At 40.5% G+C, this 27,232-nt stretch overlaps 3 non-coding genes across 3 annotated transcripts; all 3 read left to right on the top strand.

Moving 5' to 3' along the window:
- Positions 1-4,838: 4,838 nt before the first annotated feature.
- TRNAK-UUU (transfer RNA lysine (anticodon UUU)) lies at positions 4,839-4,911 on the top strand. The gene has a single exon. It is a non-coding gene; the product is annotated as a tRNA-Lys (tRNA).
- Positions 4,912-12,807: 7,896 nt separating this feature from the next.
- On the top strand, positions 12,808-12,880 carry TRNAK-UUU (transfer RNA lysine (anticodon UUU)). The gene has a single exon. It is a non-coding gene; the product is annotated as a tRNA-Lys (tRNA).
- Positions 12,881-25,287: 12,407 nt separating this feature from the next.
- TRNAK-UUU (transfer RNA lysine (anticodon UUU)) lies at positions 25,288-25,360 on the top strand. The gene has a single exon. It is a non-coding gene; the product is annotated as a tRNA-Lys (tRNA).
- The last annotated feature ends 1,872 nt before the right edge of the window (positions 25,361-27,232 follow it).

The raw sequence follows: 27,232 nt of genomic DNA, 5'->3' as shown, positions 1-27,232 counted from the left end.
ATTATAAAATTTGCATACATTTTATTTTTAACTTGTCATTGCCCATGGTCATTGCAGAGTAAGAACAGAAAAATCACAGATGGCTTTCAAATATGGTCTCATTATAACAACTAAAGTGGTTTAATCTAAAGGGTTCAGGTATTCTTTAGCATGTGAGAGGAATTTGAATTCTTATGCAATCTCAAAATGAAGTTCTCACAACTTCCGTTTTCATTTTCTCTTATTTTTTTTTGACACTCTGTCCTCTGAAGGATGTATAAATCAGGCTTTCCTTGCAAAACAAGAGTAGAGGAATATCCAGGATTTGATTTTCTTCACAAAAAGGGATTGGTCTGCATACTGTCTTAAGGAGGGAGCCCGGCTAGCTCAGTCGGTAGAGCATGAGACTCTTAATCTCAGGGTCGTGGGTTCGAGCCCCACGTTGGGCGAAAACGAGTAATTTTTGCCTGAATATTGCATTGACTCTCATAATATGGAGATTAATCTTGCATTAGACCTGCAATAACTCCCAAAAATTGTCCAGGAATGGATTTCCTTCATAAAAAATGATTAGTCTGCATACCATCTTGAAGTGGGAGCCCGGCTAGCTCAGTCGGTAGAGCATGAGACTCTTAATCTCAGGGTCGTGGGTTCGAGCCCCACGTTGGGCGAAAATGAGTAATTTTTGCTGGACTCTCATAATCTGGCGATTATTCTTGCATTAGACATGCAATAACTATCAAAAATGGTATCTCCCTTGGTTTCTCATTGGTGGGAAATTTAACTTCAAGATTAGGTAGGGTATGAGTCTAGATGAACACACCACAATATCACTCATATTCGAGTAGTAAACAGGCCAACCTGAACTGTAAAACATCCCATAAGTGGAGGTAAGGCATAAGTTAGGAGTGAACTGAACACTGTTATGGGCAATTGGACTGCAAATAAAGTGTGGAAGGCAGTGAGGTTACTTTTTTCATGTTATGCAGATTAAACACACAGGGGAATTAGCTCAAATGGTAGAGTGCTCGCTTAGCATGCGAGAGGTAGCGGGATCGATGCCCGCATTCTCCATTATAAAACAGAAAAATCACAGATGGCTTTCAAATGTGGTCTCATTATAACAACTAAAGTGGTTTAATCAAAAGGGTTCAGGTATTCTTTAGCATGTGAGAGGAATTTGAATTCTTATGCAATCTCAAAATGAAGTTCTCACAACTTCCGTTTTCATTTTCTCTTATTTTTTTTTGACACTCTGTCCTCTGAAGGATGTATAAATCTGGCTTTCCTTGCAAAACAAGAGTAGAGGAATATCCAGGATTTGATTTTTTTCACAAAAAGGGATTGGTCTGCATACTGTCTTAAGGAGGGAGCCCGGCTAGCTCAGTCGGTAGAGCATGAGACTCTTAATCTCAGGGTCGTGGGTTCGAGCCCCACGTTGGGCGAAATCGAGTAATTTTTGCCTGAATATTGCATTGACTCTCATATTATGAAGATTAATCTTGCATTAGACCTGCAATAACTCCCAAAAATTGTCCAAGACTGGATTTCCTTCATAAAAAATGATTAGTCCGCATACCATCTTGAAGTGGGAGCCCGGCTAGCTCAGTCGGTAGAGCATGAGACTTTTAATCTCAGGGTCGTGGGTTCGAGCTCCACGTTGGGCGAAAATGAGTAATTTTTGCTGGATCCTCATAATCTGGTGATTATTCTTGCATTAGACATGCAATAACTATCAAAAATGGTATCTCCCTTGGTTTCTCATTGGTGGGAAATTTAACTTCAAGATTAGGTAGGGTATGAGTCTAGATGAACACACCACAATATCACTCATATTCGAGTAGTAAACAGGCCAACCTGAACTGTAAAACATCCCATAAGTGGAGGTAAGGCATAAGTTAGGAGTGAACTGAACACTTTTATGGGCAATTGGACTTCAAATAAAGTGTGGAAGGCAGTGAGGTTACTTTTTTCATGTTATGCAGATTAAACACACAGGGGAATTAGCTCAAATGGTAGAGCGCTTGCTTAGCATGCGAGAGGTAGCGGGATCGATGCCCGCATTCTCCATTATAAAATTTGCATACATTTTATTTTTAACTTGTCATTGCCCATGGTCATTGCAGAGTAAGAACAGAAAAATCACAGATGGCTTTCAAATATGGTCTCATTATAACAACTAAAGTGGTTTAATCAAAAGGGTTCAGGTATTCTTTAGCATGTGAGAGAAATTTGAATTCTTATGCAATCTCAAAAGGAAGTTCTCACAACTTCCATTTTCATTTTCTCTTATTTTTTTTGACACTCTGTCCTCTGAAGGATGTATAAATCTGGCTTTCCTTGCAAAACAAGAGTAGAGGAATATCCAGGATTTGATTTTTTTCACAAAAAGGGATAGGTCTGCATACTGTCTTAAGGAGGGAGCCCGGCTAGCTCAGTCGGTAGAGCATGAGACTCTTAATCTCAGGGTCGTGGGTTTGAGCCCCACGTTGGGCGAAAACGAGTAATTTTTGCCTGAATATTGCATTGACTCTCATAATATGGAGATTAATCTTGCATTAGACCTGCAATAACTCCCAAAAATTGTCCAGGAATGGATTTCCTTCATAAAAAATGATTAGTCTGCATACCATCTTGAAGAGGGAGCCCGGCTAGCTCAGTCGGTAGAGCATGAGACTCTTAATCTCAGGGTCGTGGGTTCGAGCCCCACGTTGGGCGAAAATGAGTAATTTTTGCTGGACTCTCATAATCTGGTGATTATTCTTGCATTAGACATGCAATAACTATCAAAAATGGTATCTCCCTTGGTTTCTCATTGGTGGGAAATTTAACTTCAAGATTAGGTAGGGTATGAGTCTAGATGAACACACCACAATATCACTCATATTCGAGTAGTAAACAGGCCAACCTGAACTGTAAAACATCCCATAAGTGGAGGTAAGGCATAAGTTAGGAGTGAACTGAACACTGTTATGGGCAATTGGACTGCAAATAAAGTGTGGAAGGCAGTGAGGTTACTTTTTTCATGTTATGCAGATTAAACACACAGGGGAATTAGCTCAAATGGTAGAGTGCTCGCTTAGCATGCGAGAGGTAGCGGGATTGATGCCCGCATTCTCCATTATAAAACAGAAAAATCACAGATGGCTTTCAAATATGGTCTCATTATAACAACTAAAGTGGTTTAATCAAAAGGGTTCAGGTATTCTTTAGCATGTGAGAGGAATTTGAATTCTTATGCAATCTCAAAATGAAGTTCTCACAACTTCCGTTTTCATTTTCTCTTATTTTTTTTTGACACTCTGTCCTCTGAAGGATGTATAAATCTGGCTTTCCTTGCAAAACAAGAGTAGAGGAATATCCAGGATTTGATTTTTTTCACAAAAAGGGATTGGTCTGCATACTGTCTTAAGGAGGGAGCCCGGCTAGCTCAGTCGGTAGAGCATGAGACTCTTAATCTCAGGGTCGTGGGTTCGAGCCCCACGTTGGGCGAAAACGAGTAATTTTTGCCTGAATATTGCATTGACTCTCATAATATGGAGATTAATCTTGCATTAGACCTGCAATAACTCCCAAAAATTGTCCAGGAATGGATTTCCTTCATAAAAAATGATTAGTCTGCATACCATCTTGAAGTGGGAGCCCGGCTAGCTCAGTCGGTAGAGCATGAGACTCTTAATCTCAGGGTCGTGGGTTCGAGCCCCACGTTGGGCGAAAACGAGTAATTTTTGCCTGAATATTGCATTGACTCTCATAATATGGAGATTAATCTTGCATTAGACCTGCAATAACTCCCAAAAATTGTCCAGGAATGGATTTCCTTCATAAAAAATGATTAGTCTGCATACCATCTTGAAGTGGGAGCCCGGCTAGCTCAGTCGGTAGAGCATGAGACTCTTAATCTCAGGGTCGTGGGTTCGAGCCCCACGTTGGGCGAAAATGAGTAATTTTTGCTGGACTCTCATAATCTGGCGATTATTCTTGCATTAGACATGCAATAACTATCAAAAATGGTATCTCCCTTGGTTTCTCATTGGTGGGAAATTTGACTTCAAGATTAGGTAGGGTATGAGTCTAGATGAACACACCACAATATCACTCATATTCGAGTAGTAAACAGGCCAACCTGAACTGTAAAACATCCCATAAGTGGAGGTAAGGCATAAGTTAGGAGTGAACTGAACACTGTTATGGGCAATTGGACTGCAAATAAAGTGTGGAAGGCAGTGAGGTTACTTTTTTCATGTTATGCAGATTAAACACACAGGGGGATTAGCTCAAATGGTAGAGTGCTCGCTTAGCATGCGAGAGGTAGCGGGATCGATGCCCGCATTCTCCATTATAAAACAGAAAAATCACAGATGGCTTTCAAATATGGTCTCATTATAACAACTAAAGTGGTTTAATCAAAAGGGTTCAGGTATTCTTTAGCATGTGAGAGGAATTTGAATTCTTATGCAATCTCAAAATGAAGTTCTCACAACTTCCGTTTTCATTTTCTCTTATTTTTTTTTGACACTCTGTCCTCTGAAGGATGTATAAATCTGGCTTTCCTTGCAAAACAAGAGTAGAGGAATATCCAGGATTTGATTTTTTTCACAAAAAGGGATTGGTCTGCATACTGTCTTAAGGAGGGAGCCCGGCTAGCTCAGTCGGTAGAGCATGAGACTCTTAATCTCAGGGTCGTGGGTTCGAGCCCCACGTTGGGCGAAAACGAGTAATTTTTGCCTGAATATTGCATTGACTCTCATAATATGGAGATTAATCTTGCATTAGACCTGCAATAACTCCCAAAAATTGTCCAGGAATGGATTTCCTTCATAAAAAATGATTAGTCTGCATACCATCTTGAAGTGGGAGCCCGGCTAGCTCAGTCGGTAGAGCATGAGACTTTTAATCTCAGGGTCGTGGGTTCGAGCCCCACGTTGGGCGAAAACGAGTAATTTTTGCCTGAATATTGCATTGACTCTCATAATATGGAGATTAATCTTGCATTAGACCTGCAATAACTCCCAGAAAATCGTCCAGGAATGGATTTCCTTCATAAAAAATGATTAGTCTGCATACCATCTTGAAGTGGGAGCCCGGCTAGCTCAGTCGGTAGAGCATGAGACTCTTAGTCTCAGGGTCGTGGGTTCGAGCCCCACGTTGGGCGAAAACGAGTAATTTTTGCCTGAATATTGCATTGACTCTCATAATATGGAGAATAATCTTGCATTAGACCTGCAATAACTCCCAAAAATTGTCCAGGAATGGATTTCCTTCATAAAAAATGATTAGTCTGCATACCATCTTGAAGTGGGAGCCCGGCTAGCTCAGTCGGTAGAGCATGAGACTCTTAATCTCAGGGTCGTGGGTTCGAGCCCCATGTTGGGCGAAAATGAGTAATTTTTGCTGGACTCTCATAATCTGGTGATTATTCTTGCATTAGACATGCAATAACTATCAAAAATGGTATCTCCCTTGGTTTCTCATTGGTGGGAAATTTAACTTCAAGATTAGGTAGGATATGAGTCTAGATGAACACACCACAATATCACTCATATTCGAGTAGTAAACAGGCCAACCTGAACTGTAAAACATCCCATAAGTGGAGGTAAGGCATAAGTTAGGAGTGAACTGAACACTGTTATGGGCAATTGGACTGCAAATAAAGTGTGGAAGGCAGTGAGGTTACTTTTTTCATGTTATGCAGATTAAACACTCAGGGGAATTAGCTCAAATGGTAGAGCGCTCGCTTAGCATGCGAGAGGTAGCGGGGTTGATGCCCGCATTCTCCATTATAAAATTTGCATACATTTTTTTTTTAACTTGTCATTGCCCATGGTCATTGCAGAGTAAGAACAGAAAAATCACAGATGGCTTTCAAATATGGTCTCATTATAACAACTAAAGTGGTTTAATCAAAAGGGTTCAGGTATTCTTTAGCATGTGAGAGGAATTTGAATTCTTATGCAATCTCAAAATGAAGTTCTCACAACTTCCGTTTTCATTTTCTCTTATTTTTTTTTGACACTCTGTCCTCTGAAGGATGTATAAATCTGGCTTTCCTTGCAAAACAAGAGTAGAGGAATATCCAGGATTTGATTTTTTTCACAAAAAGGGATTGGTCTGCATACTGTCTTAAGGAGGGAGCCCGGCTAGCTCAGTCGGTAGAGCATGAGACTCTTAATCTCAGGGTCGTGGGTTCGAGCCCCACGTTGGGCGAAATCGAGTAATTTTTGCCTGAATATTGCATTGACTCTCATAATATGGAGATTAATCTTGCATTAGACCTGCAATAACTCCCAAAAATTGTCCAGGAATGGATTTCCTTCATAAAAAATGATTAGTCTGCATACCATCTTGAAGTGGGAGCCCGGCTAGCTCAGTCGGTAGAGCATGAGACTCTTAATCTCAGGGTCGTGGGTTTGAGCCCCACGTTGGGCGAAAATGAGTAATTTTTGCTGGACTCTCATAATCTGGTGATTATTCTTGCATTAGACATGCAATAACTATCAAAAATGGTATCTCCCTTGGTTTCTCATTGGTGGGAAATTTAACTTCAAGATTAGGTAGGGTATGAGTCTAGATGAACACACCACAATATCACTCATATTCGAGTAGTAAACTGGCCAACCTGAACTGTAAAACATCCCATAAGTGGAGGTAAGGCATAAGTTAGGAGTGAACTGAATGGGCAATTGGACTGCAAATAAAGTGTGGAAGGCAGTGAGGTTACTTTTTTCATGTTATGCAGATTAAACACTCAGGGGAATTAGCCCAAATGGTAGAGCGCTCGCTTAGCATGCGAGAGGTAGCGGGGTTGATGCCCGCATTCTCCATTATAAAATTTGCATACATTTTATTTTTAACTTGTCATTGCCCATGGTCATTGCAGAGTAAGAACAGAAAAATCACAGATGGCTTTCAAATATGGTCTCATTATAACAACTAAAGTGGTTTAATCAAAAGGGTTCAGGTATTCTTTAGCATGTGAGAGGAATTTGAATTCTTATGCAATCTCAAAATGAAGTTCTCACAACTTCCGTTTTCATTTTCTCTTATTTTTTTTTGACACTCTGTCCTCTGAAGGATGTATAAATCAGGCTTTCCTTGCAAAACAAGAGTAGAGGAATATCCAGGATTTGATTTTCTTCACAAAAAGGGATTGGTCTGCATACTGTCTTAAGGAGGGAGCCCGGCTAGCTCAGTCGGTAGAGCATGAGACTCTTAATCTCAGGGTCGTGGGTTCGAGCCCCACGTTGGGCGAAAACGAGTAATTTTTGCCTGAATATTGCATTGACTCTCATAATATGGAGATTAATCTTGCATTAGACCTGCAATAACTCCCAAAAATTGTCCAGGAATGGATTTCCTTCATAAAAAATGATTAGTCTGCATACCATCTTGAAGTGGGAGCCCGGCTAGCTCAGTCGGTAGAGCATGAGACTCTTAATCTCAGGGTCGTGGGTTTGAGCCCCACGTTGGGCGAAAATGAGTAATTTTTGCTGGACTCTCATAATCTGGTGATTATTCTTGCATTAGACATGCAATAACTATCAAAAATGGTATCTCCCTTGGTTTCTCATTGGTGGGAAATTTAACTTCAAGATTAGGTAGGGTATGAGTCTAGATGAACACACCACAATATCACTCATATTCGAGTAGTAAACAGGCCAACCTGAACTGTAAAACATCCCATAAGTGGAGGTAAGGCATAAGTTAGGAGTGAACTGAACACTGTTATGGGCAATTGGACTGCAAATAAAGTGTGGAAGGCAGTGAGGTTACTTTTTTCATGTTATGCAGATTAAACACTCAGGGGAATTAGCCCAAATGGTAGAGCGCTCGCTTAGCATGCGAGAGGTAGCAGGGTTGATGCCCGCATTCTCCATTATAAAATTTGCATACATTTTATTTTTAACTTGTCATTGCCCATGGTCATTGCAGAGTAAGAACAGAAAAATCACAGATGGCTTTCAAATATGGTCTCATTATAACAACTAAAGTGGTTTAATCAAAAGGGTTCAGGTATTCTTTAGCATGTGAGAGGAATTTGAATTCTTATGCAATCTCAAAATGAAGTTCTCACAACTTCCGTTTTCATTTTCTCTTATTTTTTTTTTGACACTCTGTCCTCTGAAGGATGTATAAATCAGGCTTTCCTTGCAAAACAAGAGTAGAGGAATATCCAGGATTTGATTTTCTTCACAAAAAGGGATTGGTCTGCATACTGTCTTAAGGAGGGAGCCCGGCTAGCTCAGTCGGTAGAGCATGAGACTCTTAATCTCAGGGTCGTGGGTTCGAGCCCCACGTTGGGCGAAAACGAGTAATTTTTGCCTGAATATTGCATTGACTCTCATAATATGGAGATTAATCTTGCATTAGACCTGCAATAACTCCCAAAAATTGTCCAGGAATGGATTTCCTTCATAAAAAATGATTAGTCTGCATACCATCTTGAAGTGGGAGCCCGGCTAGCTCAGTCGGTAGAGCATGAGACTCTTAATCTCAGGGTCGTGGGTTTGAGCCCCACGTTGGGCGAAAATGAGTAATTTTTGCTGGACTCTCATAATCTGGTGATTATTCTTGCATTAGACATGCAATAACTATCAAAAATGGTATCTCCCTTGGTTTCTCATTGGTGGGAAATTTAACTTCAAGATTAGGTAGGGTATGAGTCTAGATGAACACACCACAATATCACTCATATTCGAGTAGTAAACAGGCCAACCTGAACTGTAAAACATCCCATAAGTGGAGGTAAGGCATAAGTTAGGAGTGAACTGAACACTGTTATGGGCAATTGGACTGCAAATAAAGTGTGGAAGGCAGTGAGGTTACTTTTTTCATGTTATGCAGATTAAACACACAGGGGGATTAGCTCAAATGGTAGAGTGCTCGCTTAGCATGCGAGAGGTAGCGGGATCGATGCCCGCATTCTCCATTATAAAACAGAAAAATCACAGATGGCTTTCAAATATGGTCTCATTATAACAACTAAAGTGGTTTAATCAAAAGGGTTCAGGTATTCTTTAGCATGTGAGAGGAATTTGAATTCTTATGCAATCTCAAAATGAAGTTCTCACAACTTCCGTTTTCATTTTCTCTTATTTTTTTTTGACACTCTGTCCTCTGAAGGATGTATAAATCTGGCTTTCCTTGCAAAACAAGAGTAGAGGAATATCCAGGATTTGATTTTTTTCACAAAAAGGGATTGGTCTGCATACTGTCTTAAGGAGGGAGCCCGGCTAGCTCAGTCGGTAGAGCATGAGACTCTTAATCTCAGGGTCGTGGGTTCGAGCCCCACGTTGGGCGAAAACGAGTAATTTTTGCCTGAATATTGCATTGACTCTCATAATATGGAGATTAATCTTGCATTAGACCTGCAATAACTCCCAAAAATTGTCCAGGAATGGATTTCCTTCATAAAAAATGATTAGTCTGCATACCATCTTGAAGTGGGAGCCCGGCTAGCTCAGTCGGTAGAGCATGAGACTCTTAATCTCAGGGTCGTGGGTTCGAGCCCCACGTTGGGCGAAAACGAGTAATTTTTGCCTGAATATTGCATTGACTCTCATAATATGGAGATTAATCTTGCATTAGACCTGCAATAACTCCCAAAAATTGTCCAGGAATGGATTTCCTTCATAAAAAATGATTAGTCTGCATACCATCTTGAAGTGGGAGCCCGGCTAGCTCAGTCGGTAGAGCATGAGACTCTTAATCTCAGGGTCGTGGGTTCGAGCCCCATGTTGGGCGAAAATGAGTAATTTTTGCTGGACTCTCATAATCTGGTGATTATTCTTGCATTAGACATGCAATAACTATCAAAAATGGTATCTCCCTTGGTTTCTCATTGGTGGGAAATTTAACTTCAAGATTAGGTAGGATATGAGTCTAGATGAACACACCACAATATCACTCATATTCGAGTAGTAAACAGGCCAACCTGAACTGTAAAACATCCCATAAGTGGAGGTAAGGCATAAGTTAGGAGTGAACTGAATACTGTTATGGGCAATTGGACTGCAAATAAAGTGTGGAAGGCAGTGAGGTTACTTTTTTCATGTTATGCAGATTAAACACTCAGGGGAATTAGCTCAAATGGTAGAGCGCTCGCTTAGCATGCGAGAGGTAGCGGGGTTGATGCCCGCATTCTCCATTATAAAATTTGCATACATTTTATTTTTAACTTGTCATTGCCCATGGTCATTGCAGAGTAAGAACAGAAAAATCACAGATGGCTTTCAAATATGGTCTCATTATAACAACTAAAGTGGTTTAATCAAAAGGGTTCAGGTATTCTTTAGCATGTGAGAGGAATTTGAATTCTTATGCAATCTCAAAATGAAGTTCTCACAACTTCCGTTTTCATTTTCTCTTATTTTTTTTTGACACTCTGTCCTCTGAAGGATGTATAAATCTGGCTTTCCTTGCAAAACAAGAGTAGAGGAATATCCAGGATTTGATTTTTTTCACAAAAAGGGATTGGTCTGCATACTGTCTTAAGGAGGGAGCCCGGCTAGCTCAGTCGGTAGAGCATGAGACTCTTAATCTCAGGGTCGTGGGTTCGAGCCCCACGTTGGGCGAAATCGAGTAATTTTTGCCTGAATATTGCATTGACTCTCATAATATGGAGATTAATCTTGCATTAGACCTGCAATAACTCCCAAAAATTGTCCAGGAATGGATTTCCTTCATAAAAAATGATTAGTCTGCATACCATCTTGAAGTGGGAGCCCGGCTAGCTCAGTCGGTAGAGCATGAGACTCTTAATCTCAGGGTCATGGGTTTGAGCCCCACGTTGGGCGAAAATGAGTAATTTTTGCTGGACTCTCATAATCTGGTGATTATTCTTGCATTAGACATGCAATAACTATCAAAAATGGTATCTCCCTTGGTTTCTCATTGGTGGGAAATTTAACTTCAAGATTAGGTAGGGTATGAGTCTAGATGAACACACCACAATATCACTCATATTCGAGTAGTAAACAGGCCAACCTGAACTGTAAAACATCCCATAAGTGGAGGTAAGGCATAAGTTAGGAGTGAACTGAACACTGTTATGGGCAATTTGACTGCAAATAAAGTGTGGAAGGCAGTGAGGTTACTTTTTTCATGTTATGCAGATTATACACTCAGGGGAATTAGCCCAAATGGTAGAGCGCTCGCTTAGCATGCGAGAGGTAGCGGGGTTGATGCCCGCATTCTCCATTATAGAATTTGCATACATTTTATTTTTAACTTGTCATTGCCCATGGTCATTGCAGAGTAAGAACAGAAAAATCACAGATGGCTTTCAAATATGGTCTCATTATAACAACTAAAGTGGTTTAATCAAAAGGGTTCAGGTATTCTTTAGCATGTGAGAGGAATTTGAATTCTTATGCAATCTCAAAATGAAGTTCTCACAACTTCCGTTTTCATTTTCTCTTATTTTTTTTTGACACTCTGTCCTCTGAAGGATGTATAAATCTGGCTTTCCTTGCAAAACAAGAGTAGAGGAATATCCAGGATTTGATTTTTTTCACAAAAAGGGATTGGTCTGCATACTGTCTTAAGGAGGGAGCCCGGCTAGCTCAGTCGGTAGAGCATGAGACTCTTAATCTCAGGGTCGTGGGTTCGAGCCCCACGTTGGGCGAAATCGAGTAATTTTTGCCTGAATATTGCATTGACTCTCATAATATGGAGATTAATCTTGCATTAGACCTGCAATAACTCCCAAAAATTGTCCAGGAATGGATTTCCTTCATAAAAAATGATTAGTCTGCATACCATCTTGAAGTGGGAGCCCGGCTAGCTCAGTCGGTAGAGCATGAGACTCTTAATCTCAGGGTCGTGGGTTTGAGCCCCACGTTGGGCGAAAATGAGTAATTTTTGCTGGACTCTCATAATCTGGTGATTATTCTTGCATTAGACATGCAATAACTATCAAAAATGGTATCTCCCTTGGTTTCTCATTGGTGGGAAATTTAACTTCAAGATTAGGTAGGGTATGAGTCTAGATGAACACACCACAATATCACTCATATTCGAGTAGTAAACAGGCCAACCTGAACTGTAAAACATCCCATAAGTGGAGGTAAGGCATAAGTTAGGAGTGAACTGAACACTGTTATGGGCAATTGGACTGCAAATAAAGTGTGGAAGGCAGTGAGGTTACTTTTTTCATGTTATGCAGATTATACACTCAGGGGAATTAGCCCAAATGGTAGAGCGCTCGCTTAGCATGCGAGAGGTAGCGGGGTTGATGCCCGCATTCTCCATTATAGAATTTGCATACATTTTATTTTTAACTTGTCATTGCCCATGGTCATTGCAGAGTAAGAACAGAAAAATCACAGATGGCTTTCAAATATGGTCTCATTATAACAACTAAAGTGGTTTAATCAAAAGGGTTCAGGTATTCTTTAGCATGTGAGAGGAATTTGAATTCTTATGCAATCTCAAAATGAAGTTCTCACAACTTCCGTTTTCATTTTCTCTTATTTTTTTTTTGACACTCTGTCCTCTGAAGGATGTATAAATCTGGCTTTCCTTGCAAAACAAGAGTAGAGGAATATCCAGGATTTGATTTTTTTCACAAAAAGGGATTGGTCTGCATACTGTCTTAAGGAGGGAGCCCGGCTAGCTCAGTCGGTAGAGCATGAGACTCTTAATCTCAGGGTCGTGGGTTCGAGCCCCACGTTGGGCGAAAACGAGTAATTTTTGCCTGAATATTGCATTGACTCTCATAATATGGAGATTAATCTTGCATTAGACCTGCAATAACTCCCCAAAATTGTCCAGGAATGGATTTCCTTCATAAAAAATGATTAGTCTGCATACCATCTTGAAGTGGGAGCCCGGCTAGCTCAGTCGGTAGAGCATGAGACTTTTAATCTCAGGGTCGTGGGTTCGAGCCCCACGTTGGGCGAAAACGAGTAATTTTTGCCTGAATATTGCATTGACTCTCATAATATGGAGATTAATCTTGCATTAGACCTGCAATAACTCCCAGAAAATCGTCCAGGAATGGATTTCCTTCATAAAAAATGATTAGTCTGCATACCATCTTGAAGTGGGAGCCCGGCTAGCTCAGTCGGTAGAGCATGAGACTCTTAGTCTCAGGGTCGTGGGTTCGAGCCCCACGTTGGGCGAAAACGAGTAATTTTTGCCTGAATATTGCATTGACTCTCATAATATGGAGAATAATCTTGCATTAGACCTGCAATAACTCCCAAAAATTGTCCAGGAATGGATTTCCTTCATAAAAAATGATTAGTCTGCATACCATCTTGAAGTGGGAGCCCGGCTAGCTCAGTCGGTAGAGCATGAGACTCTTAATCTCAGGGTCGTGGGTTCGAGCCCCATGTTGGGCGAAAATGAGTAATTTTTGCTGGACTCTCATAATCTGGTGATTATTCTTGCATTAGACATGCAATAACTATCAAAAATGGTATCTCCCTTGGTTTCTCATTGGTGGGAAATTTAACTTCAAGATTAGGTAGGATATGAGTCTAGATGAACACACCACAATATCACTCATATTCGAGTAGTAAACAGGCCAACCTGAACTGTAAAACATCCCATAAGTGGAGGTAAGGCATAAGTTAGGAGTGAACTGAACACTGTTATGGGCAATTGGACTGCAAATAAAGTGTGGAAGGCAGTGAGGTTACTTTTTTCATGTTATGCAGATTAAACACTCAGGGGAATTAGCTCAAATGGTAGAGCGCTCGCTTAGCATGCGAGAGGTAGCGGGGTTGATGCCCGCATTCTCCATTATAAAATTTGCATACATTTTTTTTTTAACTTGTCATTGCCCATGGTCATTGCAGAGTAAGAACAGAAAAATCACAGATGGCTTTCAAATATGGTCTCATTATAACAACTAAAGTGGTTTAATCAAAAGGGTTCAGGTATTCTTTAGCATGTGAGAGGAATTTGAATTCTTATGCAATCTCAAAATGAAGTTCTCACAACTTCCGTTTTCATTTTCTCTTATTTTTTTTTGACACTCTGTCCTCTGAAGGATGTATAAATCTGGCTTTCCTTGCAAAACAAGAGTAGAGGAATATCCAGGATTTGATTTTTTTCACAAAAAGGGATTGGTCTGCATACTGTCTTAAGGAGGGAGCCCGGCTAGCTCAGTCGGTAGAGCATGAGACTCTTAATCTCAGGGTCGTGGGTTCGAGCCCCACGTTGGGCGAAATCGAGTAATTTTTGCCTGAATATTGCATTGACTCTCATAATATGGAGATTAATCTTGCATTAGACCTGCAATAACTCCCAAAAATTGTCCAGGAATGGATTTCCTTCATAAAAAATGATTAGTCTGCATACCATCTTGAAGTGGGAGCCCGGCTAGCTCAGTCGGTAGAGCATGAGACTCTTAATCTCAGGGTCGTGGGTTTGAGCCCCACGTTGGGCGAAAATGAGTAATTTTTGCTGGACTCTCATAATCTGGTGATTATTCTTGCATTAGACATGCAATAACTATCAAAAATGGTATCTCCCTTGGTTTCTCATTGGTGGGAAATTTAACTTCAAGATTAGGTAGGGTATGAGTCTAGATGAACACACCACAATATCACTCATATTCGAGTAGTAAACTGGCCAACCTGAACTGTAAAACATCCCATAAGTGGAGGTAAGGCATAAGTTAGGAGTGAACTGAATGGGCAATTGGACTGCAAATAAAGTGTGGAAGGCAGTGAGGTTACTTTTTTCATGTTATGCAGATTAAACACTCAGGGGAATTAGCCCAAATGGTAGAGCGCTCGCTTAGCATGCGAGAGGTAGCGGGGTTGATGCCCGCATTCTCCATTATAAAATTTGCATACATTTTATTTTTAACTTGTCATTGCCCATGGTCATTGCAGAGTAAGAACAGAAAAATCACAGATGGCTTTCAAATATGGTCTCATTATAACAACTAAAGTGGTTTAATCAAAAGGGTTCAGGTATTCTTTAGCATGTGAGAGGAATTTGAATTCTTATGCAATCTCAAAATGAAGTTCTCACAACTTCCGTTTTCATTTTCTCTTATTTTTTTTTTGACACTCTGTCCTCTGAAGGATGTATAAATCAGGCTTTCCTTGCAAAACAAGAGTAGAGGAATATCCAGGATTTGATTTTCTTCACAAAAAGGGATTGGTCTGCATACTGTCTTAAGGAGGGAGCCCGGCTAGCTCAGTCGGTAGAGCATGAGACTCTTAATCTCAGGGTCGTGGGTTCGAGCCCCACGTTGGGCGAAAACGAGTAATTTTTGCCTGAATATTGCATTGACTCTCATAATATGGAGATTAATCTTGCATTAGACCTGCAATAACTCCCAAAAATTGTCCAGGAATGGATTTCCTTCATAAAAAATGATTAGTCTGCATACCATCTTGAAGTGGGAGCCCGGCTAGCTCAGTCGGTAGAGCATGAGACTCTTAATCTCAGGGTCGTGGGTTTGAGCCCCACGTTGGGCGAAAATGAGTAATTTTTGCTGGACTCTCATAATCTGGTGATTATTCTTGCATTAGACATGCAATAACTATCAAAAATGGTATCTCCCTTGGTTTCTCATTGGTGGGAAATTTAACTTCAAGATTAGGTAGGGTATGAGTCTAGATGAACACACCACAATATCACTCATATTCGAGTAGTAAACAGGCCAACCTGAACTGTAAAACATCCCATAAGTGGAGGTAAGGCATAAGTTAGGAGTGAACTGAACACTGTTATGGGCAATTGGACTGCAAATAAAGTGTGGAAGGCAGTGAGGTTACTTTTTTCATGTTATGCAGATTAAACACTCAGGGGAATTAGCCCAAATGGTAGAGCGCTCGCTTAGCATGCGAGAGGTAGCAGGGTTGATGCCCGCATTCTCCATTATAAAATTTGCATACATTTTATTTTTAACTTGTCATTGCCCATGGTCATTGCAGAGTAAGAACAGAAAAATCACAGATGGCTTTCAAATATGGTCTCATTATAACAACTAAAGTGGTTTAATCAAAAGGGTTCAGGTATTCTTTAGCATGTGAGAGGAATTTGAATTCTTATGCAATCTCAAAATGAAGTTCTCACAACTTCCGTTTTCATTTTCTCTTATTTTTTTTTTGACACTCTGTCCTCTGAAGGATGTATAAATCAGGCTTTCCTTGCAAAACAAGAGTAGAGGAATATCCAGGATTTGATTTTCTTCACAAAAAGGGATTGGTCTGCATACTGTCTTAAGGAGGGAGCCCGGCTAGCTCAGTCGGTAGAGCATGAGACTCTTAATCTCAGGGTCGTGGGTTCGAGCCCCACGTTGGGCGAAAACGAGTAATTTTTGCCTGAATATTGCATTGACTCTCATAATATGGAGATTAATCTTGCATTAGACCTGCAATAACTCCCAAAAATTGTCCAGGAATGGATTTCCTTCATAAAAAATGATTAGTCTGCATACCATCTTGAAGTGGGAGCCCGGCTAGCTCAGTCGGTAGAGCATGAGACTCTTAATCTCAGGGTCGTGGGTTTGAGCCCCACGTTGGGCGAAAATGAGTAATTTTTGCTGGACTCTCATAATCTGGTGATTATTCTTGCATTAGACATGCAATAACTATCAAAAATGGTATCTCCCTTGGTTTCTCATTGGTGGGAAATTTAACTTCAAGATTAGGTAGGGTATGAGTCTAGATGAACACACCACAATATCACTCATATTCGAGTAGTAAACAGGCCAACCTGAACTGTAAAACATCCCATAAGTGGAGGTAAGGCATAAGTTAGGAGTGAACTGAACACTGTTATGGGCAATTGGACTGCAAATAAAGTGTGGAAGGCAGTGAGGTTACTTTTTTCATGTTATGCAGATTAAACACACAGGGGGATTAGCTCAAATGGTAGAGTGCTCGCTTAGCATGCGAGAGGTAGCGGGATCGATGCCCGCATTCTCCATTATAAAACAGAAAAATCACAGATGGCTTTCAAATATGGTCTCATTATAACAACTAAAGTGGTTTAATCAAAAGGGTTCAGGTATTCTTTAGCATGTGAGAGGAATTTGAATTCTTATGCAATCTCAAAATGAAGTTCTCACAACTTCCGTTTTCATTTTCTCTTATTTTTTTTTGACACTCTGTCCTCTGAAGGATGTATAAATCTGGCTTTCCTTGCAAAACAAGAGTAGAGGAATATCCAGGATTTGATTTTTTTCACAAAAAGGGATTGGTCTGCATACTGTCTTAAGGAGGGAGCCCGGCTAGCTCAGTCGGTAGAGCATGAGACTCTTAATCTCAGGGTCGTGGGTTCGAGCCCCACGTTGGGCGAAAACGAGTAATTTTTGCCTGAATATTGCATTGACTCTCATAATATGGAGATTAATCTTGCATTAGACCTGCAATAACTCCCAAAAATTGTCCAGGAATGGATTTCCTTCATAAAAAATGATTAGTCTGCATACCATCTTGAAGTGGGAGCCCGGCTAGCTCAGTCGGTAGAGCATGAGACTCTTAATCTCAGGGTCGTGGGTTCGAGCCCCACGTTGGGCGAAAACGAGTAATTTTTGCCTGAATATTGCATTGACTCTCATAATATGGAGATTAATCTTGCATTAGACCTGCAATAACTCCCAAAAATTGTCCAGGAATGGATTTCCTTCATAAAAAATGATTAGTCTGCATACCATCTTGAAGTGGGAGCCCGGCTAGCTCAGTCGGTAGAGCATGAGACTCTTAATCTCAGGGTCGTGGGTTCGAGCCCCATGTTGGGCGAAAATGAGTAATTTTTGCTGGACTCTCATAATCTGGTGATTATTCTTGCATTAGACATGCAATAACTATCAAAAATGGTATCTCCCTTGGTTTCTCATTGGTGGGAAATTTAACTTCAAGATTAGGTAGGATATGAGTCTAGATGAACACACCACAATATCACTCATATTCGAGTAGTAAACAGGCCAACCTGAACTGTAAAACATCCCATAAGTGGAGGTAAGGCATAAGTTAGGAGTGAACTGAATACTGTTATGGGCAATTGGACTGCAAATAAAGTGTGGAAGGCAGTGAGGTTACTTTTTTCATGTTATGCAGATTAAACACTCAGGGGAATTAGCTCAAATGGTAGAGCGCTCGCTTAGCATGCGAGAGGTAGCGGGGTTGATGCCCGCATTCTCCATTATAAAATTTGCATACATTTTATTTTTAACTTGTCATTGCCCATGGTCATTGCAGAGTAAGAACAGAAAAATCACAGATGGCTTTCAAATATGGTCTCATTATAACAACTAAAGTGGTTTAATCAAAAGGGTTCAGGTATTCTTTAGCATGTGAGAGGAATTTGAATTCTTATGCAATCTCAAAATGAAGTTCTCACAACTTCCGTTTTCATTTTCTCTTATTTTTTTTTGACACTCTGTCCTCTGAAGGATGTATAAATCTGGCTTTCCTTGCAAAACAAGAGTAGAGGAATATCCAGGATTTGATTTTTTTCACAAAAAGGGATTGGTCTGCATACTGTCTTAAGGAGGGAGCCCGGCTAGCTCAGTCGGTAGAGCATGAGACTCTTAATCTCAGGGTCGTGGGTTCGAGCCCCACGTTGGGCGAAATCGAGTAATTTTTGCCTGAATATTGCATTGACTCTCATAATATGGAGATTAATCTTGCATTAGACCTGCAATAACTCCCAAAAATTGTCCAGGAATGGATTTCCTTCATAAAAAATGATTAGTCTGCATACCATCTTGAAGTGGGAGCCCGGCTAGCTCAGTCGGTAGAGCATGAGACTCTTAATCTCAGGGTCATGGGTTTGAGCCCCACGTTGGGCGAAAATGAGTAATTTTTGCTGGACTCTCATAATCTGGTGATTATTCTTGCATTAGACATGCAATAACTATCAAAAATGGTATCTCCCTTGGTTTCTCATTGGTGGGAAATTTAACTTCAAGATTAGGTAGGGTATGAGTCTAGATGAACACACCACAATATCACTCATATTCGAGTAGTAAACAGGCCAACCTGAACTGTAAAACATCCCATAAGTGGAGGTAAGGCATAAGTTAGGAGTGAACTGAACACTGTTATGGGCAATTTGACTGCAAATAAAGTGTGGAAGGCAGTGAGGTTACTTTTTTCATGTTATGCAGATTATACACTCAGGGGAATTAGCCCAAATGGTAGAGCGCTCGCTTAGCATGCGAGAGGTAGCGGGGTTGATGCCCGCATTCTCCATTATAGAATTTGCATACATTTTATTTTTAACTTGTCATTGCCCATGGTCATTGCAGAGTAAGAACAGAAAAATCACAGATGGCTTTCAAATATGGTCTCATTATAACAACTAAAGTGGTTTAATCAAAAGGGTTCAGGTATTCTTTAGCATGTGAGAGGAATTTGAATTCTTATGCAATCTCAAAATGAAGTTCTCACAACTTCCGTTTTCATTTTCTCTTATTTTTTTTTGACACTCTGTCCTCTGAAGGATGTATAAATCTGGCTTTCCTTGCAAAACAAGAGTAGAGGAATATCCAGGATTTGATTTTTTTCACAAAAAGGGATTGGTCTGCATACTGTCTTAAGGAGGGAGCCCGGCTAGCTCAGTCGGTAGAGCATGAGACTCTTAATCTCAGGGTCGTGGGTTCGAGCCCCACGTTGGGCGAAATCGAGTAATTTTTGCCTGAATATTGCATTGACTCTCATAATATGGAGATTAATCTTGCATTAGACCTGCAATAACTCCCAAAAATTGTCCAGGAATGGATTTCCTTCATAAAAAATGATTAGTCTGCATACCATCTTGAAGTGGGAGCCCGGCTAGCTCAGTCGGTAGAGCATGAGACTCTTAATCTCAGGGTCGTGGGTTTGAGCCCCACGTTGGGCGAAAATGAGTAATTTTTGCTGGACTCTCATAATCTGGTGATTATTCTTGCATTAGACATGCAATAACTATCAAAAATGGTATCTCCCTTGGTTTCTCATTGGTGGGAAATTTAACTTCAAGATTAGGTAGGGTATGAGTCTAGATGAACACACCACAATATCACTCATATTCGAGTAGTAAACAGGCCAACCTGAACTGTAAAACATCCCATAAGTGGAGGTAAGGCATAAGTTAGGAGTGAACTGAACACTGTTATGGGCAATTGGACTGCAAATAAAGTGTGGAAGGCAGTGAGGTTACTTTTTTCATGTTATGCAGATTATACACTCAGGGGAATTAGCCCAAATGGTAGAGCGCTCGCTTAGCATGCGAGAGGTAGCGGGGTTGATGCCCGCATTCTCCATTATAGAATTTGCATACATTTTATTTTTAACTTGTCATTGCCCATGGTCATTGCAGAGTAAGAACAGAAAAATCACAGATGGCTTTCAAATATGGTCTCATTATAACAACTAAAGTGGTTTAATCAAAAGGGTTCAGGTATTCTTTAGCATGTGAGAGGAATTTGAATTCTTATGCAATCTCAAAATGAAGTTCTCACAACTTCCGTTTTCATTTTCTCTTATTTTTTTTTTGACACTCTGTCCTCTGAAGGATGTATAAATCTGGCTTTCCTTGCAAAACAAGAGTAGAGGAATATCCAGGATTTGATTTTTTTCACAAAAAGGGATTGGTCTGCATACTGTCTTAAGGAGGGAGCCCGGCTAGCTCAGTCGGTAGAGCATGAGACTCTTAATCTCAGGGTCGTGGGTTCGAGCCCCACGTTGGGCGAAAACGAGTAATTTTTGCCTGAATATTGCATTGACTCTCATAATATGGAGATTAATCTTGCATTAGACCTGCAATAACTCCCCAAAATTGTCCAGGAATGGATTTCCTTCATAAAAAATGATTAGTCTGCATACCATCTTGAAGTGGGAGCCCGGCTAGCTCAGTCGGTAGAGCATGAGACTCTTAATCTCAGGGTCGTGGGTTCGAGCCCCACGTTGGGCGAAAATGAGTAATTTTTGCTGGACTCTCATAATCTGGCGATTATTCTTGCATTAGACATGCAATAACTATCAAAAATGGTATCTCCCTTGGTTTCTCATTGGTGGGAAATTTGACTTCAAGATTAGGTAGGGTATGAGTCTAGATGAACACACCACAATATCACTCATATTCGAGTAGTAAACAGGCCAACCTGAACTGTAAAACATCCCATAAGTGGAGGTAAGGCATAAGTTAGGAGTGAACTGAACACTGTTATGGGCAATTGGACTGCAAATAAAGTGTGGAAGGCAGTGAGGTTACTTTTTTCATGTTATGCAGATTAAACACACAGGGGGATTAGCTCAAATGGTAGAGTGCTCGCTTAGCATGCGAGAGGTAGCGGGATCGATGCCCGCATTCTCCATTATAAAACAGAAAAATCACAGATGGCTTTCAAATATGGTCTCATTATAACAACTAAAGTGGTTTAATCAAAAGGGTTCAGGTATTCTTTAGCATGTGAGAGGAATTTGAATTCTTATGCAATCTCAAAATGAAGTTCTCACAACTTCCGTTTTCATTTTCTCTTATTTTTTTTTGACACTCTGTCCTCTGAAGGATGTATAAATCTGGCTTTCCTTGCAAAACAAGAGTAGAGGAATATCCAGGATTTGATTTTTTTCACAAAAAGGGATTGGTCTGCATACTGTCTTAAGGAGGGAGCCCGGCTAGCTCAGTCGGTAGAGCATGAGACTCTTAATCTCAGGGTCGTGGGTTCGAGCCCCACGTTGGGCGAAAACGAGTAATTTTTGCCTGAATATTGCATTGACTCTCATAATATGGAGATTAATCTTGCATTAGACCTGCAATAACTCCCAAAAATTGTCCAGGAATGGATTTCCTTCATAAAAAATGATTAGTCTGCATACCATCTTGAAGTGGGAGCCCGGCTAGCTCAGTCGGTAGAGCATGAGACTTTTAATCTCAGGGTCATGGGTTCGAGCCCCACGTTGGGCGAAAACGAGTAATTTTTGCCTGAATATTGCATTGACTCTCATAATATGGAGATTAATCTTGCATTAGACCTGCAATAACTCCCAGAAAATTGTCCAGGAATGGATTTCCTTCATAAAAAATGATTAGTCTGCATACCATCTTGAAGTGGGAGCCCGGCTAGCTCAGTCGGTAGAGCATGAGACTCTTAATCTCAGGGTCGTGGGTTCGAGCCCCACGTTGGGCGAAAACGAGTAATTTTTGCCTGAATATTGCATTGACTCTCATAATATGGAGATTAATCTTGCATTAGACCTGCAATAACTCCCAAAAATTGTCCAGGAATGGATTTCCTTCATAAAAAATGATTAGTCTGCATACCATCTTGAAGTGGGAGCCCGGCTAGCTCAGTCGGTAGAGCATGAGACTCTTAATCTCAGGGTCGTGAGTTCGAGCCCCATGTTGGGCGAAAATGAGTAATTTTTGCTGGACTCTCATAATCTGGTGATTATTCTTGCATTAGACATGCAATAACTATCAAAAATGGTATCTCCCTTGGTTTCTCATTGGTGGGAAATTTAACTTCAAGATTAGGTAGGATATGAGTCTAGATGAACACACCACAATATCACTCATATTCGAGTAGTAAACAGGCCAACCTGAACTGTAAAACATCCCATAAGTGGAGGTAAGGCATAAGTTAGGAGTGAACTGAACACTGTTATGGGCAATTGGACTGCAAATAAAGTGTGGAAGGCAGTGAGGTTACTTTTTTCATGTTATGCAGATTAAACACTCAGGGGAATTAGCTCAAATGGTAGAGCGCTCGCTTAGCATGCGAGAGGTAGCGGGGTTGATGCCCGCATTCTCCATTATAAAATTTGCATACATTTTTTTTTTAACTTGTCATTGCCCATGGTCATTGCAGAGTAAGAACAGAAAAATCACAGATGGCTTTCAAATATGGTCTCATTATAACAACTAAAGTGGTTTAATCAAAAGGGTTCAGGTATTCTTTAGCATGTGAGAGGAATTTGAATTCTTATGCAATCTCAAAATGAAGTTCTCACAACTTCCGTTTTCATTTTCTCTTATTTTTTTTTGACACTCTGTCCTCTGAAGGATGTATAAATCTGGCTTTCCTTGCAAAACAAGAGTAGAGGAATATCCAGGATTTGATTTTTTTCACAAAAAGGGATTGGTCTGCATACTGTCTTAAGGAGGGAGCCCGGCTAGCTCAGTCGGTAGAGCATGAGACTCTTAATCTCAGAGTCGTGGGTTCGAGCCCCACGTTGGGCGAAATCGAGTAATTTTTGCCTGAATATTGCATTGACTCTCATAATATGGAGATTAATCTTGCATTAGACCTGCAATAACTCCCAAAAATTGTCCAGGAATGGATTTCCTTCATAAAAAATGATTAGTCTGCATACCATCTTGAAGTGGGAGCCCGGCTAGCTCAGTCGGTAGAGCATGAGACTCTTAATCTCAGGGTCGTGGGTTTGAGCCCCACGTTGGGCGAAAATGAGTAATTTTTGCTGGACTCTCATAATCTGGTGATTATTCTTGCATTAGACATGCAATAACTATCAAAAATGGTATCTCCCTTGGTTTCTCATTGGTGGGAAATTTAACTTCAAGATTAGGTAGGGTATGAGTCTAGATGAACACACCACAATATCACTCATATTCGAGTAGTAAACTGGCCAACCTGAACTGTAAAACATCCCATAAGTGGAGGTAAGGCATAAGTTAGGAGTGAACTGAACACTGTTATGGGCAATTGGACTGCAAATAAAGTGTGGAAGGCAGTGAGGTTACTTTTTTCATGTTATGCAGATTATACACTCAGGGGAATTAGCCCAAATGGTAGAGCGCTCGCTTAGCATGCGAGAGGTAGCGGGGTTGATGCCCGCATTCTCCATTATAGAATTTGCATACATTTTATTTTTAACTTGTCATTGCCCATGGTCATTGCAGAGTAAGAACAGAAAAATCACAGATGGCTTTCAAATATGGTCTCATTATAACAACTAAAGTGGTTTAATCAAAAGGGTTCAGGTATTCTTTAGCATGTGAGAGGAATTTGAATTCTTATGCAATCTCAAAATGAAGTTCTCACAACTTCCGTTTTCATTTTCTCTTATTTTTTTTTTGACACTCTGTCCTCTGAAGGATGTATAAATCTGGCTTTCCTTGCAAAACAAGAGTAGAGGAATATCCAGGATTTGATTTTTTTCACAAAAAGGGATTGGTCTGCATACTGTCTTAAGGAGGGAGCTTAATCTCAGGGTCGTGGGTTCGAGCCCCACGTTGGGCGAAAACGAGTAATTTTTGCCTGAATATTGCATTGACTCTCATAATATGGAGATTAATCTTGCATTAGACCTGCAATAACTCCCCAAAATTGTCCAGGAATGGATTTCCTTCATAAAAAATGATTAGTCTGCATACCATCTTGAAGTGGGAGCCCGGCTAGCTCAGTCGGTAGAGCATGAGACTCTTAATCTCAGGGTCGTGGGTTCGAGCCCCACGTTGGGCGAAAATGAGTAATTTTTGCTGGACTCTCATAATCTGGCGATTATTCTTGCATTAGACATGCAATAACTATCAAAAATGGTATCTCCCTTGGTTTCTCATTGGTGGGAAATTTGACTTCAAGATTAGGTAGGGTATGAGTCTAGATGAACACACCACAATATCACTCATATTCGAGTAGTAAACAGGCCAACCTGAACTGTAAAACATCCCATAAGTGGAGGTAAGGCATAAGTTAGGAGTGAACTGAACACTGTTATGGGCAATTGGACTGCAAATAAAGTGTGGAAGGCAGTGAGGTTACTTTTTTCATGTTATGCAGATTAAACACACAGGGGGATTAGCTCAAATGGTAGAGTGCTCGCTTAGCATGCGAGAGGTAGCGGGATCGATGCCCGCATTCTCCATTATAAAACAGAAAAATCACAGATGGCTTTCAAATATGGTCTCATTATAACAACTAAAGTGGTTTAATCAAAAGGGTTCAGGTATTCTTTAGCATGTGAGAGGAATTTGAATTCTTATGCAATCTCAAAATGAAGTTCTCACAACTTCCGTTTTCATTTTCTCTTATTTTTTTTTGACACTCTGTCCTCTGAAGGATGTATAAATCTGGCTTTCCTTGCAAAACAAGAGTAGAGGAATATCCAGGATTTGATTTTTTTCACAAAAAGGGATTGGTCTGCATACTGTCTTAAGGAGGGAGCCCGGCTAGCTCAGTCGGTAGAGCATGAGACTCTTAATCTCAGGGTCGTGGGTTCGAGCCCCACGTTGGGCGAAAACGAGTAATTTTTGCCTGAATATTGCATTGACTCTCATAATATGGAGATTAATCTTGCATTAGACCTGCAATAACTCCCAAAAATTGTCCAGGAATGGATTTCCTTCATAAAAAATGATTAGTCTGCATACCATCTTGAAGTGGGAGCCCGGCTAGCTCAGTCGGTAGAGCATGAGACTTTTAATCTCAGGGTCGTGGGTTCGAGCCCCACGTTGGGCGAAAACGAGTAATTTTTGCCTGAATATTGCATTGACTCTCATAATATGGAGATTAATCTTGCATTAGACCTGCAATAACTCCCAGAAAATTGTCCAGGAATGGATTTCCTTCATAAAAAATGATTAGTCTGCATACCATCTTGAAGTGGGAGCCCGGCTAGCTCAGTCGGTAGAGCATGAGACTCTTAATCTCAGGGTCGTGGGTTCGAGCCCCACGTTGGGCGAAAACGAGTAATTTTTGCCTGAATATTGCATTGACTCTCATAATATGGAGATTAATCTTGCATTAGACCTGCAATAACTCCCAAAAATTGTCCAGGAATGGATTTCCTTCATAAAAAATGATTAGTCTGCATACCATCTTGAAGTGGGAGCCCGGCTAGCTCAGTCGGTAGAGCATGAGACTCTTAATCTCAGGGTCGTGGGTTCGAGCCCCATGTTGGGCGAAAATGAGTAATTTTTGCTGGACTCTCATAATCTGGTGATTATTCTTGCATTAGACATGCAATAACTATCAAAAATGGTATCTCCCTTGGTTTCTCATTGGTGGGAAATTTAACTTCAAGATTAGGTAGGATATGAGTCTAGATGAACACACCACAATATCACTCATATTCGAGTAGTAAACAGGCCAACCTGAACTGTAAAACATCCCATAAGTGGAGGTAAGGCATAAGTTAGGAGTGAACTGAACACTGTTATGGGCAATTGGACTGCAAATAAAGTGTGGAAGGCAGTGAGGTTACTTTTTTCATGTTATGCAGATTAAACACTCAGGGGAATTAGCTCAAATGGTAGAGCGCTCGCTTAGCATGCGAGAGGTAGCGGGGTTGATGCCCGCATTCTCCATTATAAAATTTGCATACATTTTTTTTTTAACTTGTCATTGCCCATGGTCATTGCAGAGTAAGAACAGAAAAATCACAGATGGCTTTCAAATATGGTCTCATTATAACAACTAAAGTGGTTTAATCAAAAGGGTTCAGGTATTCTTTAGCATGTGAGAGGAATTTGAATTCTTATGCAATCTCAAAATGAAGTTCTCACAACTTCCGTTTTCATTTTCTCTTATTTTTTTTTGACACTCTGTCCTCTGAAGGATGTATAAATCTGGCTTTCCTTGCAAAACAAGAGTAGAGGAATATCCAGGATTTGATTTTTTTTACAAAAAGGGATTGGTCTGCATACTGTCTTAAGGAGGGAGCCCGGCTAGCTCAGTCGGTAGAGCATGAGACTCTTAATCTCAGAGTCGTGGGTTCGAGCCCCACGTTGGGCGAAATCGAGTAATTTTTGCCTGAATATTGCATTGACTCTCATAATATGGAGATTAATCTTGCATTAGACCTGCAATAACTCCCAAAAATTGTCCAGGAATGGATTTCCTTCATAAAAAATGATTAGTCTGCATACCATCTTGAAGTGGGAGCCCGGCTAGCTCAGTCGGTAGAGCATGAGACTCTTAATCTCAGGGTCGTGGGTTTGAGCCCCACGTTGGGCGAAAATGAGTAATTTTTGCTGGACTCTCATAATCTGGTGATTATTCTTGCATTAGACATGCAATAACTATCAAAAATGGTATCTCCCTTGGTTTCTCATTGGTGGGAAATTTAACTTCAAGATTAGGTAGGGTATGAGTCTAGATGAACACACCACAATATCACTCATATTCGAGTAGTAAACAGGCCAACCTGAACTGTAAAACATCCCATAAGTGGAGGTAAGGCATAAGTTAGGAGTGAACTGAACACTGTTATGGGCAATTGGACTGCAAATAAAGTGTGGAAGGCAGTGAGGTTACTTTTTTCATGTTATGCAGATTAAACACTCAGGGGAATTAGCCCAAATGGTAGAGCGCTCGCTTAGCATGCGAGAG

Source organism: Lissotriton vulgaris, chromosome 1_1 (assembly GCF_964263255.1).
Source record: "Lissotriton vulgaris chromosome 1_1, aLisVul1.2, whole genome shotgun sequence".
Lineage (NCBI taxonomy): Eukaryota > Metazoa > Chordata > Amphibia > Caudata > Salamandridae > Lissotriton > Lissotriton vulgaris.
Note: the sequence above shows the minus strand (reverse complement) of the source record. Positions and strands in the feature narration are given on the sequence as shown.